Source organism: Papio anubis, chromosome 1, assembly GCF_008728515.1.
Source record: "Papio anubis isolate 15944 chromosome 1, Panubis1.0, whole genome shotgun sequence".
NCBI classification, from domain to species: domain Eukaryota; kingdom Metazoa; phylum Chordata; class Mammalia; order Primates; family Cercopithecidae; genus Papio; species Papio anubis.
This window is the reverse complement of record NC_044976.1, coordinates 108,213,794-108,231,824: the sequence shown is the minus strand read 5'-3', so window position 1 is coordinate 108,231,824 and position 18,031 is coordinate 108,213,794. Positions and strand designations below refer to the sequence as shown.

Sequence of the window (18,031 nt, the reverse complement as noted above, 5' to 3'; positions counted from 1 at the left end):
ACACTCACATCAGCCACATGTGCTTCTCTCTGCGCCTGCTCAGTTCTCCAGCCAAACGGGCCCTGCTCCAGCTGAGAGGAAGATGACCAGGCTGGCCTAGGCAACAGTTGCACCACAGGTCCCAGTTGCTCAGGGCGCTCATCACAGAATTCCACCACAGCGTGTGTGGGTGTTTGCTCCACTGGCACCTCCTAACTGCTCTCCCCACACCACTCTTACAGTCAGAGTGGGCTTTTTCAAAAACAATTACAACCACATTACTCTCCTGCTCAGAATCCTTCGATGGCTCCCTGCTGCCCTGGCATGAAGGACTTGCCCTGCAAGCTGGTACTGAGATGGTCAGGATGTGACCCTTCCCTCCCACAAACCTGCCCTCTCACTTTTCCCCAGCTCCAACCACCCAGGCTATGGTCATCCCTCGGAATCTGTTGGATATTGGTTCCAAATCCTGCTGCAGATACCAAAACCCACAGATGCTCAGGTTCCTGATATAAAATGGTGACGTATTTGCATATAACTTATAAACATCCTCCCATAAACTTTAAATCATCTCTAGGTTACTTATAATATCTAATACAATATAAATGCTATATAAATAGTTGTTATACTCTATTGTTTAGGGAATAATGACAAAAAACAAGTCCCTACATGTTTAGTACAGACACAATTTATCCAGGGTATATGCAGTTGGTTGAATCCACAGTCGTGGAACCCACAGCCCTGGGGGAACCTCCTACCAAACAATTTCCCAATAAGGGCCTGCTCTGACACCCCACCTTTGCCCGTACCATTCCCACAGCTAGGGATACCTTGCCCTTCATTCCTGGTCTGGCTCCTACATCCTTAAAGGATCTGCTGTCTAGGTTTTCCCTGACCTTCCAGCAAAGTAAGATGCTTCCGACCACTCCCTCAAAGGGCAGGGACCACCCTTAGTTGGGCAGGAACCCTGCAGCCCAGCACAGTTACAGGCCACAGAATGCCCACAGACCACCAGCCTACTATTGATGGCCCTACTATGAGTTGGCAGGGACAAGGCTAAGGGACGTCATGAGGTCTTCAAGGTTGAGTGACCGCAGGACCTAAATGTCCTGAGGATTCAACTCCTCCAAACAAACAAACAAACAAACAAACAAAAAAGTCAGGATGTGTCTGACCACTCTCATTATCTGTACCCCTGACCAATGCTACTCTCCCCACCCATCCCTGCCCTGGCTGCGGACACCAAGCTGAGGACACTAAGCTACCTGGAGATTCCAGCCTGGGGTGAAGACCTCTCCTGTACCTACCCCCAAGACTTTCCCCCAAAGCCTCGCCTACTCTTCCCCCTGTTCCTCTTTCAAGGGCAAGAAGGAGGCCCAGGCAGAAGGCACAGAGGGAAATCCCTAGCTCCCCAAGCACTGAGGCTTGTGGCTCCCGGAGGAGCCCTGGGAATTGAGGGTGAGAAAAGCAGCCCAATGACCTCTAGGCCCAATAAGTAGAAAAGACCACCCAAAATGTCTAGTGGGGGTAAGGGAGAAGGTAGGAGGGAATGAGTGGGGCAGTTGCGCTAAGAACGGAGACTATGAAGTCAAACTACCTTGACTCAACTCCTGACACTGGCTCTGCGTGAGACCTTCTTTCTGAGTCCTGGTCTCCTTATAGGGAAAGTGGGATAACAGTGGTGCCTGTAAAGTGCTCAGTACAGAGTCTGGCAGAGAGAAGTGCTCAGCAAATGGCAGCCGCTGCTACCGGGACTGGGGAAAACGGCCCCAGCCTGGGAGACTCTGGGCAGGTCCCTTTCCATCTCCAGGCTGCAGCCATCCAGGCTGTACAACAAGATGGGCCCACCCGCCTCCTGGGGCAGTGGCAGGAATCAGCGGATTCATGGGCAGAAGAGGTTCCCATAGTCACTCTTAGCCTCTGTGCCCAGGCCACCAGGCCCAGAAAGCACGTGCCTGCTCCCAGCTCCTGATCAGCCACAGAGCCACAGGGAGGAGGAGAGACAGGGCCATGTGGCCTGTCCACTGGCTTGTCCTTTTGAAAGCTCTCCCCACTGCCCAACCGCCCAGGCTCTTACCCTTGACTTTTCCTCTCCTGCCTGGCCCTATCCTCGCTCTCCTTTGTATCCCCAGAAGTCGGTCCCTTTCTCTGCTGAGAGTCCTTGCCTGCTTTACTTCCTTCTACTAGTGAGGCTGGTGACTGTGGGGCGACTTGATATCTCATGGTCTTACTTGCAAAGGCTACAGTGTTCCATGACTATTTGGATTTGTCAGAGCCATTGCCTGGGGCTCAGGGAGCAGCTCCTCAGCTATCCTATGCACCTCGTCCACACCCTACTCTGCCTCCCACGAATGGGCCTCACAGCAGAGGGAGTCAGGACGGACTAGGGAGCCGGCGCAAGGTTGAACACTCAGTAGATTTACGTCGGAGGTGCAGCTCATCCCCTTACAGCTGGGTGACCTCTGTAGAGCTGGGGTGTCCCTCAGGACTGATGTGACTATGCTTTGCCAACAGCAAAGAGGCATGTGAATGGGAGGCACATCTGTCATCCTTTGGGGTGGCTGTTAGGAGACCTGAAGAGGAGAAAGGGGTCTCTGTCTTCTCTGTGCTCAGAACCGGCTGAGATGGGGCTGCTGAGCCTGCCTAAAGGGACAGAACAGAGCCAGGCAGCAGGGGAGGCAGTGCCCAGACAGAGGTCACAGGGCAAGGACAACACTGGAAGTGCTTGTCCCCAACAGCAGAGTTGAGGAGATACAATCTTTTCATTACATGCTCAGGCTTCCTGGGCTGCTGGCCAGGGTACACCCAGCCCTCAGCTTCCTCTACAGGCCCAGCAGGGACACTGCCTTCCTCTGGGAAAAGAGGAGTTCTGGGACCCCAAAACAGAAGAGAGGCAGCACAACCAGCTGGCTGAACTTGGAGCTCTCATCTCTGGGGTTGGGGGTGAGGGCAGAGCAATGAAGCCCAGACCAGTTCAGTATTCCCCCACAACACACCCACTCGGGTTCTGCCAAGACCTGGGTGGGGCTGAGGAAGGGAGGAGCATCAGTCCTGCCCCCTGGAACATCCAAACCCCCTGGTCCAGGTTCTCCGAAGGCAGGACTCAGTGAGCTCATGGGCCTGCCATGCCCAGCCCTGTGTAAGACAACAGGGAAGGGTGGGCTCTGTGGGTGAACTAGAGAGTGGAACTTATCCCCTCCCCAGAAGACACTCAGAATTTTTTTTTCTAGTGTGGTATTTTTGCTGGACCAAAAAAGTATGTCTGCCTGTCCAGGTGAGAGCTGCCAGTCTGCAATCTCTTCACCCAGTTTCCTTTTACCTCTGAAAGATTCCAGCGTCCACACCCCCAGCCCCATCTGAGTCCAGGTGAGCAGGGGCCCCTCTCTGATGGGTCCCATAGGGCAGGGCTCTGCCCTTCCAAGAAGGGCCTTTCCATTCGATGTTCCTTTAAGGCTCACAACTCTGAGACGAGTGTTTTAACCCCTATTTTGCTAGTGAGGGAAGAGAGGCAAGCACAGTGACAAAACGACAGGAGTTGCAGAAAGTGAGCATGGGATCTGGCTGCTTGTGGCTTGCTGTCTCACAGAGGACACGCAGCAAACCAACTTGGATTTGCAGAGCAGTTATGCGTTTTAGAGAGGGATTTCATGTATCAAAGCGCATCCAATCCCTTGGTATACAGAGGGGAGGTCTGGGACACAGAGACAGTGACACCTCACGTCAAACCTGGGAGAACGAGGACTAGAAGCCAGGTCTCTTCACTCCAACTTCTAGGCTCTGTTCATCTAAGACGTCAGGCCATCCCTGAGCAGGCACAGACAGCATGGGCACCTGTTCATTTCACCCCAGGACCCTGGGGGAGACCACTCATCCTCCTTCTGTCCCTCTCCCACAGGTCCTTCCCACAAGGAGAGGAAAGGAGGCTGCTCCCCTTCTAGTCTCAGCATCGAGGACCATCCTCGGTTCTTGTAGGCTATTTATCCACACACTGCCCAGTAAATGTGAGCAGAATGGAACCAGCTTTGCCCCACACCCAGGCCTGAGGACTTTGCATTGGTTCCTCCAGGACACCCATCTGAGGTCTGTGCCCAAAATCTGAAGGATAATTCCCCACCCTGCTCATAGTCACAGGCTTTGCAATGACCCAACAGGAAGAGAATACGGAAGGTGCTAACGTAGAGCGCATGCAGCTGGGAGACCTCTCCAGGCAATCGCAGCCCTGACCTCAAAAGAGCTCAAGGGCCCACCTGGGGCAGGCCCAAATCAGCTGCCCAGGACAGCTTGCTTCGCACAGAGAAAGGCTTCCCCATCCTTCCTCCAGCCAGCCAATACAATGCAGGAGGTAAGAGCTCTGATCCCAGAGCCCTTCAGGCTGGGTTCAAACCCCAGCTCAGCCACTTGGTAGCTATGTGCCCTTGGACATGCTCTTAACCTCCCCGTGCCTTTGTTTTCTCATCTGTACAATGAGGACAATACTAATAGCTACCCCATAGGATAGTCACGAGCAGTGTATAGGTTAATAAATGTTCCGTGCTTGGAGCAGTGCCTGACACATTATAAGGGCTACATAAGTAATTGGTTGATTATCATTGTTGTTATTGTTTTCTTAACCAAGAGAGACTATGGATATCAATCAAAGCAGACAAAAACCTAACATGCTGGGGGAGGTTCTGTGGAGGAGGGTGCCAAGGCCTGTTGGGTAAAGGGCTGTCACCCTCCAGAGGCAGGTGGCTCACCAAAGGGATTACATCAGGCGGAAATTGCCATTAATAGCAGTTCCCTCTTGGGCCAGACACAAGCCTACAGAGCACGAGGAAGTGAGAAATTTTACTATTGCAGGAGTGAGAAATATTACTACTGGGCAGAATTCCATTTTTAGAACCTGGGAAGTTATTTTGAGGGTTAGTGTTTTCATTTTTTTTAATAGCTTCTGCGCTCTAACAATACTCAGGGCAAGAACTGCTCTGAGGAGAAACCAGGGCACAGTGGGGAGCCCTGCCAGTCTCTGTGGTTGCTGGGCAACCCCTCACCGCCAGCAGGGCTAGTGGAGAGCAAGGGTAGGCTCCACACTCCCACACCCCTCCTCACAAGTGCCAGAACTCATTAGATAAGCCCCTCTCAAGGGTGTCTAGAAGAAGCAGCCTCATTTTCTTTTCAGCCCGGGCAGCTTGGAGTGAGGAAGGTAGGCCCGCAGGAAAAAGCACACCGAACAGCTGCAGGCCAGCCTCACTTTCGACAGCTATGTCAGGTTCCTACGGCTGCTGTCACAGATCCTCATGAATTTGGTGGCTTAAAACAACAGAAACGGATTCCCTCATAGTTCTGGAAGGCAGAGAAGTTCAAAATCGGTATAACTGGCCCAAAATCCAGTTTCAGTCAGGCTGCACACCCCTCTGGAGGCATCATGGGAGAATCCGTGCCTGGCCTCTTCCAGCTTCTGGTGGCTGCCAGCATTCCCTGGCTTGTGGCCACATCACTCTAGTCTCTGCCTCTGTGGTCACATGGCCTTCTCCTCTTCTGTTGTGACAAATCTCCCTCTGCCTCTCTCTTAAGGGTATCTGCGATTGCATTTAGGCCCTGCTAGGATAGTCCAAAACTATCTGCCCATCTCAAGATCCTTAATCACATCTGCTATGACCTTTTTTCCATATAAAGTAATATTCACTGATACCAAGGGATTAGGATCCAAAGTCTTTGGGGATTATGATTCAGCCTACTACCCACGCTGACATCTTCCTCTAACAAAGCTGACCAGCAGCTCACCGCTCCACCCCCTGGCATCCTGGTCCTGTCACTCTTCACCACCTGGCACCGTACACCAGGCTCAGGATGACTGGGCACATGGCCCTGCCCCTGAGGCCCTACCCACCCTGGAGTTGTCTCTCACAGACCCACAAACAAGCCAAGCAAGGCTGGAGTTTCCTGGAGCAGCAGGGATGTTTAACTACACACAGGTTGTGGCAGCTCCCTCGAGGCCTCCAGTTACTGTCACAGAGGGAAATAGGGAGCTATAGACCAGAGGCCAGCACTGTAAAAATTTTATTTAAAAAAATCCTTTTATTATACTATACAAATTCAGTAAAGGAGTGGAAAAAAATATAAAATGCAAAGCCTTTGGAATTCTAGCACCCAGAGATCATTTTAAAATTTGTTGTGCAAGCAACCTTCCTTCTAGACCTTTTTCTATTCAGATAGAACCATAGACTTACAGTTTTAAAAAACAGAAGTGGCATTATATACTATACATTCTGCTTTTCAACCAGGTTTTTTCAATAAATGATTTATTCTAGGTGCCTTTCATGGCAGTGCATAGAGCATTTCTTCTTACATCTTTTTAAAGGCTGCAGAGGATCCCCCCACCCCCCGCCCCACCATGTGGATGAGCCACGATTAAGTTACCCTGCTGATGAGCATTTGAATTGTTCCTAGTTTTGTAGCTGAAACTAATGTAGTGAGGTAATTCAGGGAGAGACTAATATCTGACTAGTTCACATCATTATAGGAGGCTCACAAAGACAAGGAGGCATTTTTCTCTCACCTCCATATGCCACCTCAACACTACCTCAAAGCAATGAAGCCTAGGATGAAGGAAGTCAGGACTTCTTCCCTCACTCCCAAGAAGAACTAACAAAATGTTGTTCTCTGAGGCAGAGCCTTACTGAGACAAAGAACCAGATGGTCTGCAAGGAGGAGGGACTCTGTCTTTGTGGAGAGGCTTCCACTGCAAGCACACAAACATCTCTTCTCAAACTGGCTCAGATAGAGAGAATGTATGGCCTCCAACATTAGAAAAGCCCAGAGGCTCGGTGAGATTCTGGTGTGATTTGATCTAGAGTTTCACAACATCATCAGGCTTTAGTTCATTTCTCTGTAATTGACTTGGCTCAGGCTTGCTCCGTAGATTAGCTTCATCCTCAAGCTCATTTTTATCCTTGCAGAAAAAGAACTAGAGCAGTTCAGATCACATATCTATCTATGACATCTATAGGAAAAGAAGATCTCTGTCCTTATACATCCAACAGAACTGCATTATGATGGGAATACCTTGGGCCATGTGCCCGCCACCGAACCAACAGCTGTGGTGGGAGGATGAAATATTCGACAGAGTTAGTCTAGGTCACATGCTCCCCTCCAGAGTTCAGGTACAGATGGCTTTCCCAAAGTCAGAGGGATTTATTTTCCAACAAAAAGTGAGCTGTTAGAAGAGGGGAAGTGGGGATTTATGAGAGTTTTTGTTTTGTTTTGTGTTGTTTTGATGAAGTTTTGCTCTTGTTGCCCAGGCTGGAGTGCAATGGTGGAATCTCAGCTCATCGCAACCTCCACCTTCCGGGTTGAAGCGATTCTCCTACCTCAGCCTCCCAGGTAGCTGGGATTACAGGCATGCACCACCACGCCTGGCTAAGTTTGTATTTTTAGTAGAGGCAGGATTTCTCCATGTTGGTCAGGCTAGTCGCAAACTCCCGACCTCAGGTGATCCGCCCACCTCAGCCTCCCAAAGTGCTGGGATTACAGGCATGAGCCACTGTGCCCGGCCTATGAGAGCTTTTAAGGGTGTAAGGGCTTAGAGAGAAATAAGTGAGTTTACTGGACTGTATAAACTCCACACCCCAACTGCCTATAGAATCCCAAGGGGATTAATACAAAACACTACCCTATGGAGGAACAAATTCACACTGACTCCCCAAAAATGCACCATAAACACCCTGATGTGTGGTGTTTATCCTTATTCTATAATAAATTCCTAGCGATGGAATCTGAGTCAAAGGGCTTGAGTATTTCAAACTTTAATCGATATTACAAAATTGCCCTCCAAAAACGTTTCTACCAATTTTTCCTTCCAACTATACAGGCTATGAAAATGCCCATTAACCCACACCTTGTCAATACTAAATATTATTCATCTTTTAGCTGAGCACAGTGGCTCACACCTGTAATCCCAACAGTTTTGGGGAGGCTGAGGCAGGAAGATCACTTGAGGTCAGGAGTTCTTGACTAGCCTGGCTAATATGGTGAAACCCTGTCTCTACAAAAAATACAGAAAATTATCTGGGTATGGTGGTGCATGTCTGTAATCTCAGCTACTTGGGAGGCTGAGGCAAGAGAATCACTTGAACCTGGGAGGCGGAGGTTGCAGTGAGCCAAGATTGTGCCACTGCACTCCAGCCTGGGTGACAGAAGGAGACTGTCTCAAAAAGAAGAAGAAGAAGGAGAAGAAGAAGAAGAGGAGGAGGAAGAGCAAGAAGAAGAAGAAGAAAAAAAAATATATATATATGTGTATATATATATTTCATCTTTTTAATGTTTGCCATCCTGATAGATTTAATTTGATTTTTTTAAACTATGGGGGAAGGTGAACATCTTTTCATACATGTAGTAGCTAATTATAATACTTTTTCTATGGATTACTTGCTCCTGGCTTTTTTTGCATTTTTCTGATGGGTTGTTTATCTTTTTCTTGTTGATGTGGAAAAGCTCTTTGTAGATTAGAGATACAAACCCTTTGTTTTATCTGTTGCAAGTATTTTCCCCAGCTTGTCCTTTGTGCTTTGACTTTGTATACAGAGCTTTTGTTGTCCAGAACATTACAAATTTTATGTAATTAAATGTATTAGGCTTTTCTGAGTTTCTTCTTAGAAAGGTCTTCCCCACTCTAAAATAAAAAAAAATAGTCACTCCTGTTTTCTTTCATGTCTTCTGTGGTTTCTTTTTATATTGAAATATTTTTTCTATCTGGAATTTGTTTTATATTATAGATGTGAGGCAGGATGACTTAGCTGTTTTTTGTTTTTTGTTTTTTTTAAAAGAGACAGCCGCTTAGGATGTAGGGACTTTTCTTTTCTTTTTTTTTTTTTTGTGAGACAAAGTCTCGCTCTTTCACCCAGGCTGGAGTCCACCGCAACCTCCGCCCCCCAGGTTCAAGTGATTCTCCTGCGTCTGGGTCATTTTTATATTTTTAGTAGAGACGGGGTTTCACCATGTTGGCCAGGCTGGTCTGGAACTCCTGACCTCAGGTGATCCACCACCTCGGCCTCCCAAAGTGTTAGGATTACAGGCGTGAGCCACGGCCCCCAGCCGGATGTAGGGACTTTTAAGATTCCAGAGTCTCTGCAAGTTCCCTGTGGTTCTGATATTTGTTAACATCTTGTTTCCAGGGAGCAATGAGAAGGAACTAGAAGGAAGGCTGGTGCTTCTCTTCAAGTCCGGGGACAGCCAGGAAAGGAGGACCCCGTGAGAGTGGGACATACTCCTCAGACGATGTTAGGAGGATGGATGCAGGGCCTGGAAAAGGGGAAACAGGCTGAGCCCCTGCAGCAAAGAAGAAGGAAGGCAGGAAGAGTCGCTCTTCTCTTAGGAAGAATCCAGGGAGCAAGAGAGAAAGACCCTAGTAGCGGCCACCGCACCCCATGGACCCGATACCAGGGAGCATTCTGTTCTTTACTCTCTGCATTCCAATCTTCCAGCCTAACTGGGTGGGCTCATTAGCGTGTGTTCCGCAAATTTTTTTTTCTTTTTTTTTTTTGAGACGGAGTTACACTTTTGTTGCCCAGGCTTGAGTGCAATGGCATGATTTCGGCTCACTGCAACCTCCACCTCCCAGGTTCAAGCAATTCTCCTGCCTCAGCCTCCCAAGTAGCTGGGATTACAGGTGTGAGCCCCCATGCCCAGCTAATTTTTGTATTTTTAGTAGAGATGGAGTTTTGCCACATTGGCCAGGCTGGTATTGAATCCCTGACCTCAGGTGATCCACCTGCCTTGGCCTCCCAAAGTGCTGGCATTACAGGAATCAGCCACCACACCTGGCCATTCCACAAATATTTTTTGTGCCCCTACTCTGAGCCCAAGAAAGCATCACTGCATCCTGCTCTAGTCATAATGGAAGTTGGGACTAATGGCCCTGAGACAAGAAGAAGAATGCTGTGGGGAATCTGCCATGCTGCAAGAGGCAGGAATTCATCTTTTTTTTTTTTTTTTGAGACAGAGTCTTGCTCTGTTGCCCAGGCTGGAGTGCAGTGTTGCAATCTCGGCTCACTGCAACCTCTGCCTCCCGGGTTCAAGCAATTCTCCTGCCTCAGCCTCCTGAGTAGCCGGGACTACAGGCACCCACCACCACACACAGCTAATTTTTGTATTTTTAGTAGAGACAGGGTTTCACCATATTGGCCAGGCTGGTCTTGAACTCCTGACCTTGTGATCCACCCGCCTCAGCCTCCCAAAGTGCTGGGATTACAAGCGTGAGCCACCGTGCCTGGCAGGAATTCATCATTTTAGAAAGACTTCCTTCAAACATGTCATTTAAAATTTCGTTCTTCAGATCTGAAAAAGTAATCACCCGACTCTGTTAGATAAAAGAAAATGGGTGGGTTCATTGGTGCTGTCATGGTGGTGTGCTGAAGAAGAACCCGGGATTTGTGAGACTGGATGTATGCAAGAGTCCACTGGAGAGGCTGAGAATACTGCATGCAAAGATTCTTGATGTTATTAAGCAAAACCCTAAAAATGCAACATACAGAAAGTATACAGAACAGATTACAAATGAGAAGCTGGTTAAAATGGTTAAATGGTTAAAGCAGAACCAGATGTTAAAAAATAAGAAGACTGACTTCAAGGTTGCCAAAGAGGTGATTCTTCAGGCTCAAAATGAATGAAGTCTGGCGAAAAAAATAATGCAGTGGAAACCATGGGACTTCTTAGCAGAAGAGCCTCCTGCCAATCAGCGGAAATGGCCAATATAATCATTAAATGACTTTGGTGGGTTGATGGGAAACTGGTGTAATTAAGTGTTCTGGTATATTAAAAGTACATCCACATTATTGATATTTTACAATCAAGAAAACCAATACAGAAAATATTTAGATGTTAAAATTGGTGGTAACAGCAACACAATCTTGTGAATCAATTTTTGATTTGTAAATTATTCCCACAAATTATTTCAAAGATGATATTTCTTCGAACATAAAACTTGTGGGAAGATTTGAAAATTAATTAGAAAAATTCCTACAGATCGTCAATGCAGAGGCCAAAATCAACAAAGTGGTTTCTTTAGTAGTATCTTCAATATATCATTTAATTTTTTTATTATCCTGACAAAGAAAGGGCCCTTAATTATTATTGTCTAAACAAATTTATAAGTCACTGTTTGAAGTAAATTAGTAAGAGTGGATATTTTCAAATGTGATAAAATAGCACAAGTGGCTGATGATAAAATTGGAAGTTATAGTTAACCTGGTTGGCTGTGATCTTATGTATAAAAGAAAAATTTAAATATATTATGAGATACCGATTACAAAAATCCATAGTAAATGTCATTTTATTTTAATCTTTATTTGAATTATTATTCCATTTACTCTATTTTCATATAATCTTAATTTTATGATACTTTGTTGTTACTCTATTATTTTTGGAAACCATCAAATTAGAATTTATTATACAGTTGAAGAAATTCATTTAGTACTTGCAAGAAAGATTTCTTGCACAGAGGTAGTTGTGCAAGAAATTTTCCTCTGTTTGCCTTTAAGGAACTTGGTTTTCTGGCCCTTGGCCTTTAATTTTCTTGATCAACCCAACTACATCAGAATAGGGGTAGAATTCTCATAAAAGAAGAGATATTAAGAGTTCTCGAAGTTTATCTGGCATATGGATAAGCTTATATTCAAAATATCTTAGTCATGCGGCTATAAATTCAAAGTAGAATCACTAAGTAGTTTTCATTAAGTTCCTGATATGAGCGTAGGTGGGTATGAAAACAAGACAAATGCTGTTCAAGGGAAAAAGTTGGCAAGCTTAAGGTTAAACAAAAGTAAAATTACTTTTCACGTGTTCTCACCTTTTCTTCCAACCTCCCTATCATTTCTAAATTTCTGTTAAATTGAACTTGGTATCTTTTTCCGTCATAGATAGGACTTTTGTGGGTTGTGTGCACGTGTGCATGCACATATTTGCATATATTTGTATATTTTGCTATCTTGTGGCAAAATGAAATCTTTCAGAATGAGAAAAAAATGTATTTCTTCTTTTTTTCCAGCATATTTCTTCCCTCATAGACCTGTAACATAAATGCTAGCTAAGTATTAAAGTGGGTTGAGTTACTTCCTTAAAAAGAAAAAAAAAAAAGGCTCTATTATTAACTGTCAGGCCACTGGTGCCTTCCCTGGGAGGGGCTCAGCCCCTTCTGGCTGGGTTGCCTGTGGACGGTCACCACTGTCAGCAGCCATTCCAGCCCCCATAGCAAGGACTGGCCATCCAGGGCTCACAAGGCAGTCGATCCCAACAGCTTCCACAATAATATGTGTATATCTCTGTCCCTACACGTCCACATCATTCTGGAATCATCTTTTGGGCGATCTTCCCTACTTGAAGGGACTGTCAAACATCTTGGTGTGGTAGGTGCTTCACAAAGTGCTAAATGAATGAGTGAGTCAGTGATGGTAGAGAGCAGGGTGTGGGGCTGGGGATGCAGGACTGTTCCAGGCTGAGACTAGCTGGGGACCATGGGAGCAGAGGCCCAGGTCAGAGCTCAGCCTGTAGGAGGGCATAGACCCTGACAGCTGCATAGGGAGTTTTCCAAGAGCAGAGGCTTTGGATATAGGGTTGGCTGGGAAATTACCATCGTCACCTGGTCCCATGCCCATAACCCTCTATCCCCTGGGTGGGTGACCTCCAGTGGGCAGCCCCCGATGACGAATGGCAGCCCTCCCACTCTCAGAAGCCTCATCAATTCTAGGCCCTGTGGGTCATTCACCTGCCTGGCATTCCCTGAGCCCTTCCCTGCTGACTCACCATAGTCCTGGCTAGTCCAAGCTTCCTGCCAGCGGCCCAGCCAAGACCAGAGGAGAGGGAGGTAGGAGGCCAAGGAGACTGCATCAGGACCCAGGAATGCTCTGCTGGGTGGGAGCAGCGGGGAATAACTTCCACCGCTCTGAAGGGGTGACCAGGAAGTGGACTGTCTAATGGCTGATGGATGCCTCTGTCCCTTAGTCACAGCCAGGCCCTCACCAACCCCCATTCAGAGAACAAAGTCTCCCCAGGCCCTGACCCCCTGCTGTATCAAAGCACCATCCATGGCCTGTGACTGCCTATGCTTGCCTGCCACCGTACTGGTCGTGTGTGATTGCCTGTGACTGTGTGTTATGCGCCGATAGGCGTGGTTGAATGTGACTGTGGTTGTGTTGAATGGTACAAGTCTCTGTGTGACTACATGTGACTCAGAATCCCTGCGTGTAACCATGTCCAGCTGTGATTGAGTGCAGATGGAGGACTGAATGCGATTGCACCTGGTGCTGTATGGTTTTGTGTGATTGTATGTCACGGTGTGTTAGGCATAATCACCTGTGGTTATGTGTGTTCTAGTGGTTGTGTGGTGCTGAGTGTGATGAAGCATGCCTGTGGGTGCGTGTGGCTGTGGGTGGCTGTGTGTGACTAGGTGGGACTGTGTATGACTCTTCAGGACCATGCACACACCTGTCAACCCCCACAAAATATAGGCTGCAGACCCCCAATCTTCTTGGCACAGGCCCAGGCCCAAGAAAGTCAGGGGTCTGCAGCCTATGTCCTGTGGGAGATGACAGGTGTGTGCGTGCCTGCTGTGTGCATCCTCCTTTGCCAGGTTCTGCCCCTGAGGAGCCCGGACCAGCTCCCATTTATGAAAGGAGGTGGAGCCGGGCTGCAGGGTGCTCTTCCCTGCCGTTACCGACCATGTTCAGAGTGTTTTCTTGGAAGCCAGTCTGGGCTTTGGGGGAGTGCCAGCCCGTCTGAGCCCTTGCAACAGCTGAGTCCCAGGCTAACAAAGTCTCAGCTCCGCCGTGACCCAGACCCAGGCTGCCTTCCACCCTGCAGGAGCACAGCCAGCACCTCCCAGCCCTGGCCAGCTGCTTCCACCCTCCCCAGACCTCATCTGGGTGCAAAAAGAACACAGGAACCCAGCTCTGCTTCTTTTCCAACCCTGAAGACATGCTTTGTAAGGGCTTTACCACTAACTCCTTGAGAGAAATCAGATGGGATAACAAAAACAGCCCGGGAAGAAACTGACAGTTTCAGATGTTTACAGGCTCTTCCAGGCCCGGCCCTAGGCTGCTGTCTCTGGGCTTCTGTCCTCCACTTTTCTACCTGAGGAAGGAGGGTGAGCTTCCAGTCTGGCTGCCCCTAGTCACAGGCCAGGTGACCCCACCCACGCAGTACCCTAGCTTCTTGCTGCTACCACCCCCTCCCACAGCTGAGGCAGGCCTTCTACCTCTCTGAGGACGCTCCAACTCTCAGGGCCAGGGTCCAGCCCAGAAGTGACAGGAAGGATCCCTCTGGCTTATTTCCTGCAGATCAAAGTTGGGCAACAGCTGCCCAGATGTGTGAGCCTCAGACTGCTTCTGTCCCTGCCGGGAAAGAATACACTCAGGGTCTGGACCATCTGCCCCAGCTGGTTCTGGGCCAGGCGGGGGTGAGGGATGTGGGACGGAGTTGGTAAGAGGCTGGAGCAAAGTTCTGGAAGGAAGGGTGGCGGGAAGGAAGACACTGTGGGTGGGAGTCAGAGCAGCCTATATGAAGAATCGGGCTAGGGCCAAGGCAGGCACGCTCCCCTACCGACACCGGGGGGCCCACAGACTTGGGTGGGAGGGAGTGTCACAGAAAGGGAATCCTGGACCAGTGGCTCAGGTCACCAAAGCTCTGGTCCTAACTTTGCCACCTAGCAGCTGTGTGACCAGGGAAAGCTGCTTTCCCTCTCTGGACTTTGGTTTATCCACCTTGAAGACTGAAAAATGGTGGAAATGAAGTATGTAAAGTGCAGAGCCCAGTGGCACAAGTAGTTGCTCAATAGACACAACTCACTTGCATCCTAAAGACAGTTACTGACCCCAAGTCTAAGGCCCTTCCTGGCCCAGAAGCTCTATGTCTCTGAAAGAATCAGGCTTCTCTCCCCACATTAGAAGGAACAGGGCCCAGCAGGGCGCGGTGGCTCACGCCTGTAATCCCAGGACTTTGGAGGCCGAGACGGGCGGATCACGAGGTCAGGAGATCGAGACCATCCTGGCTAACACGATGAAACCCCATCTCCACTAAAAATACAAAAAATTAGCCAGGCATGGTGGCCGGCGCCTGTAGTCCCAGCTACTCAGGAGGTTGAGGCAGGAGAATGGTGTAAACCCAGGAGGCGGAGCTTGCAGTGAGCTGAGATAGCGCCACTGCACTCCACTCTGCTCTGGGGGTAGGGGTGTGAGGGGAGCTGAACAGAAAGAATGGAAGAAAGCCTGGAGCAGCCAGGGGTTGGGAGGGTGGGTGGGCATGGCAGCAGGGTCGAGGTGCTTCCCCTGGCAGGATCTGGACTCAGGGACCTGCCAAGACTCTTCCTGCTCCTCCCAGCTGTCACCTAACTTGCCCATCCAACCCATGTCTGCTCCCTTCTCCCCACCAACCATCACTTGTCCCCTGAGGCTGCAGCTCTGAACTCAATTACATCATTCTAGGGTGCAATGGCTCAACACTTACAGAGCAGCCAAGCTAAAGCCAACATCCTAAGCTGAACAGGCTAAGCACCAGAGGCTGAAAACATTAGTAAGATGGGTTCTTATCTTCCAATAACTTTTAATTAAAATGATAATAACACCTGTTGATCGTTCCAGTTAATACCACATGGCAAATTCAACTGCCTTCAAGATCCAGCCACGTGATAAAAGTGACCGCAGCAGCGTGGTGGAAGCAACAGGGCAGGTGCAGCCTGAGGACAAGCTGTGAGCCAACATTTCAAAGTGGGCCAAAGTAAAGACAGCTGCTTATGCTGCCTTCTGTGACATTTCCTGAGTTCTCACTAAGTGCCAGGCATTCTTTCACTTAATTCTCTCCAGAAATCTATGAGATAGAGATTAGCATTGCAGGATTCAGACTCTAGCTCCTAGAGCCCTAGAGTGACTCCATGTTCATGTCTTTCTGTGATCGCCAACCCTCATGGGGCAGGGCCTGTGAGTAGCTCCTAACCAAGGAAATATGGCAAAGGGAATGGGATGTCACTTCTATGATTATGTTATACTGTAAAAGACGTGGGCTGTCAAGGATGACATGCAAATTCATGAAGCGTTCCATAAAAGACCTGGGCTTGGCTGGGCACCGTGGCTCATGCCTATAATCCCAGCACTTTGGGAGGCCGAGGCAGACGGATCACCTGAGGTCAGGAGTTTGAGACCAGCCTGGCCAATATGGTGAAACCCCATCTTTACTAAAAATACAAAAATTAGCCAGGCATGGTGGTGGGTACCTGTAATCCCAGCTACTCAGGAGGCTGAGACAGGAGAATCGCTTGAACCCGGGAGGCGGAGGTTGCAGTGAGCTGAGATCATGCCACTGCACTCCAGCCTGGGCAACAAAGAACAAAACTCTGTCTCAAAAAAAAAAAAGACCTGAGCTTATTAGCAGACTGGTGCTAGACATTTTCTTCCTTGCTGAATTTGAAGAAGTGCCATGATCTGAAGGGGCATCAGAGAGGCTTTGTGGTAAGGAAGTACAGGTGGCCTCTAGGACCTGAGAGCAGCCCCCCACCAACAGTTATCACAAAGATTTTAGTTCTACAACCACAAGATGAATTCTGCTAACAACCTTCATAAGCCTGGAAGTGGATCCATCCCCAGTTGAGCGTCCAGACGAAGAACCCCGCCCTGGCTGACACCTTCACTGCGGCCCTGCAGAGGACCCAGCTAAGCCTAACAAATGTGTCCTGTTCTAAGCCCCTAAGTTTGTGATCATTTATTATGAAGCGATAGAAAACGAAGGTAAGTACCATCTCCATCTTACAGATGAGAAACCTAAAGCTCAGAGACTTTGACCAGAGGCACATGCTTAGCATGAGGCACAGCAGGGACAGAGTCCAGTCTCCAGACTCGGCAGGCTGGTGTTCTCTTTAGGACTCCAGCTGCAGAGCTGGTCATTGTTCTTTCAGGGGCCACCTAGATACAGGAAGAGTAACCTGCATAGTATTGACTGAAATACATCTTTTTTCCATTTTAATTTAACAAACATTTGTTGAGCCCTCTCTGTGTGCCCAGCACTGTGCCAGGTGCGAGGGATTCCAGGCTGTGGTGGGACTAGTGGTGGATGTGGACAACAGACAAGTCATGTCAGTGTGATAAGGGTTACAACATGAGGAGAGATGATGTGCTGGGAGCATGTGATGGGGCAACCAGCCTCTACCAGGGGCCAGGGACAGCCTCCCACAGGAAGTGATACACAGGTCCCTTGGGGTGGGCCTGGTGGTGAGCCAGCCCCTCTGAATTGCAAGTGAGTGAGTAGGTGAGTGGGTGGGCTTTACTGGCAAAGGGGTCTCCAGAGAAGAGGACTCTTCCAGCAATGTGAAATCACCCTGCTTCCATGCACTGGCTTCCAGGACACCTGTCTCAAGGACCCAGGGCCTCTATGACTGCCCTATGACGCCTCAGAGCTCAGATCCCAATGAGCACCACTTCCCGGATGCATCATGGGTGGCTGGGGTGGGGAAGTAGTTGTTTGGCTGTGACTCTCATCTTCTAGACATCCCCAGACATCTGGCAGGGGAAGAACTGTAGGTTGGGGTGGGAGGCAAAGCAGGGAAATAGGGGGTACATGGATGAGGGTATGAGCAGAGCCAGAAAAAGGAGCAGGAATTAGAAAGGGCCCCCCCCCCCGCCCCCATGGCCCAGCTGCAGTCTGTAGTGACTCGGCAGACCCAGGAGTCCTTGCTCATCAACTGGCTGGATGGTATGGATCATGCAGGGTCCCAGGAGGAAGCTGTCAACACACTCAAACTGGGGGATTTGAGAAGTATCCAATAAGGAGACTATTGTCAAAGGTCTTGGAAAAGGATTGCAGGAACCTGGACCAAGAGCATCAGGCTTTTCTGCTGCTGGACCTGATGAGCCCAGGGGAGGTCACCAGACCTGCAGAGCTCTGGAGCTGAGTAGATAGGGCTGCCTGGCAGCAGCTGTGGCCTCATGGAGGGATGCAGTCAGGCTGTGGCTACCCTGCAGGAGGTTAAGTGCCCTGACCTCACTCTCCTCTCTGCCTCCCATAAGCTGTCAGTGCTCCCCAGTGACCGAGGCAG

General features: G+C 48.9%; 1 pseudogene; it reads left to right on the top strand.

Moving 5' to 3' along the window:
• The first annotated feature begins 282 nt into the window (after positions 1-282).
• On the top strand, positions 283-12,678 carry LOC101018849 (annotated as a pseudogene).
• The last annotated feature ends 5,353 nt before the right edge of the window (positions 12,679-18,031 follow it).